This window comes from Penaeus monodon, chromosome 27, assembly GCF_015228065.2.
Source record: "Penaeus monodon isolate SGIC_2016 chromosome 27, NSTDA_Pmon_1, whole genome shotgun sequence".
Taxonomy (NCBI): domain Eukaryota; kingdom Metazoa; phylum Arthropoda; class Malacostraca; order Decapoda; family Penaeidae; genus Penaeus; species Penaeus monodon.
In genome coordinates this window covers 12,051,135-12,053,845 of record NC_051412.1, presented here as the reverse complement: position 1 = coordinate 12,053,845, position 2,711 = coordinate 12,051,135, and the positions used below count along the sequence as shown (strand labels likewise).

At 37.5% G+C, this 2,711-nt stretch overlaps 1 protein-coding gene across 1 annotated transcript in view; it reads left to right on the top strand.

Annotated features, from left to right (window-relative positions):
* Window positions 1-2,711, top strand: part of LOC119590580 (ephrin type-B receptor 1-like) — a gene marked incomplete at its 5' end in the record, with an annotated part of 34,373 nt that overhangs the window by 30,914 nt on the left and 748 nt on the right. The window contains 1 exon segment of the mRNA XM_037939255.1: window positions 1-2,711.

Here is a 2,711-nt window from a genome sequence, read left to right as displayed (position 1 = left end):
AAAGGACCCGACACCGCTGTAGTCATGTTGCCTCGTTGTTTGTCCGAGTAAGAAAATGCAGTGCTGGTAAATGGCTGGGTGGGTTGTCTCATGATCACATTAAACAAATAGGTTGTCCAGAATGTGTCATTGAAATGTAAAGCTTGAGTGGAGAAAAAGCTAAATCAAATGGAATAAGTTGTCTTTTAAACTCTTTGTTTTTTTTTTTAAGAAAACTACATAATATCGAAAGATATTTTTTTAGTAAAAGTCGTCACAAGTCCAACTGAGGTGTTAAAGCCTGTATCACTCGACCATGTTACTAACACAGCAAGAGAGCTCGGCCCTCCTCAGTGTCTGTCCAATCACCTCAAGGCATCACTCTGCCCCCTTCTTGCACAGGTTATCCATATCATTTAATGTTTACTTTCCCAGTCGATGATTTTAAAAAGAAAATAGTGTTGTCAATAGCGTTGCAATATTCACAAATGATATTGTAGCCTGGTTTTAGTCACGACATTGTTTCCTTTGATGTTAACCACTTGTATTTCCTTGCCTCTCCTTCTTCCCTTTTTTAGCCACCAGATAATTTGCCAAAAACGACCAAGTGCATGTTAGTGTATTCCTGTGTACTGTTGTTAGCAAAAGCCTGTGTTTTTGGGAACGTGTGTGATGACTAGATAATCAAAATTTTTTGTAGATCCTGTTTAGTATTAGAAAGAAGTTTCTACAAAAGCACCAAGCAATACAACTCACTGATATAAGAATGTGTTACTAGCTGTATTGTTACTGTCAAACTAATGAGTAACAATCAAAAAAACATCCTTAACCGTTTAGCTAGATATTTTCATACATCACACTTCATAATAATTATAGAAGGAAAAAAAGTAGAATCTAAGTCCCAAAGATGGAGGAAGGAAGGTGTGAGTATTCCTAGGGAAGTTCCGTGTGTGATAATTTTGGATTCTTGTATTTTGGAAAGGGGAGGGAGACGATGTGGTAAAGTGGTCCACATCCCTTGTGCCAGAGTGGGCCACTGGTCTTCACATTCCACACCCTCTCAGTTAAGGTTCCATGTCAGGGCGTTTGCCATTAGAATTGTTCCTATTAAGATGTAATTCAGCTTGCATAAAGTTTTTAGCCAATCATTTCAAGTAGCTTCCAAAAAAGTGGTCTTCGATTTGCAGTTTTCAGTTGCTGCATTTTTCGTCGTGAACGGTGCGTGCGTAGGTGTCTGCTTTTAGACCTTTCGGTTACAGGGGATTTTTAATTTTCTGATGAAGCCTCAGGGCGACCACTTTCACTGCCTCATCGACAGTTCCGAGAATCAAGCAATCGTCCAGGGCAGCGCAGTGGAAGCATTAGGGCTTTTTGGAGGAAGGCCACAGGACAGATGACACTGAAGGTTAACTTAGTAAGAAAGAGAAAAGGTCTGTTGGAGAGGGACAAATGAGGAGTTTCTAAAAGAGAAAGGCTACCGACAGGTTATTCTAATATTATATGCGCAAATTATTATTTTTTTGAAGCACGATTTATTCCTTCTTTGGTGCAGATTTTTGTTATTATTTTTCTATGTCACAGCAAGGTGCGGTTGGTTGGTCAAGGAGGCTAGGTCACTGTTGGTAAAATCGAGCCCTCCCCCTCGGCAAGTCCAAATGCTCCCACAGCTGTTGTTTTGCTTTGTGGCAAATTCCCTGACAGACCTCAAGAGACGTGTCTTATTTTCTTACTGATGTAGTCTCACAATTACTTTGATATATGTCTTCTATTACCATTACTATCATAATCAGCGGCATATTCTCCAGCAACTTCCCATGACTGTTTGGGAAACTTTCAACTCAAAGATGCTGTGTATGCTATATACAGCTGGACAGTTACGTATAACCAATACACATACATACTCTTCGCAACCTTGGTGTAAACTGTTGAGAAGGCAACAATCAAAAATTCCATTTTGCTAAAACCTAAAAAAGGAAATGTTTTTGGAGTAGGATGCCAGTCTTTCTCTTTAGTTTACTACTTGAAAGTCACAAAGAAATCTGCAAATGCCTTGAGCACGGAGGACAGCATAGCGTAATTGTTTTATATCATTTTTATTTATTGAGCCAACGCATTGCTAGAAGAGCATATGTTGTGTACTATAATGTTGTATAAAGTTTGTAAAATAGTCAAGAAATATTTTATATTTTTAGTTGGTAAGGAACGAGATCTCCAATTTTGAACTTTAATTGTTCGAACATGGAATGTGATTTGTTTTTAGTTTGCTGAAGAAATGGAGGTGCCAATATGTGCATCATAGCGTCTGTGAAGCAAGGGAACTTGGGGGTTTAGTTGTAAGAAAATTAGTTATTCAAATCCAAAGTCACTTATAACACTGATCCCTGGCCCTGCCCCTAAGATCCTAAGTGTCAGCTCTTTTGTACATATATGATTCTGCAGGCATTTTCTTATACACAGATCTTTTTGAATATTGTAACTGTGTCCCGTACTTTCATTTTCTTTTTACTTGTATGTATGATGAATTTAGATACACCTGGAAGAATTTTGGGCTTTCTTTGCTAATACTCAAGTATTTTAAAACAAGTAAAGTTCATAGTGATTTTTTAAATCATAAAACTGCTATAATTTGTGATTAGTCAAGATCACAACCAATGTCATGTCAATTACTGTATTATGTCAGTTCTGCAGTTTATTACTGTTTTTACTTTATGTATTTTACTGTTCTTTTATTG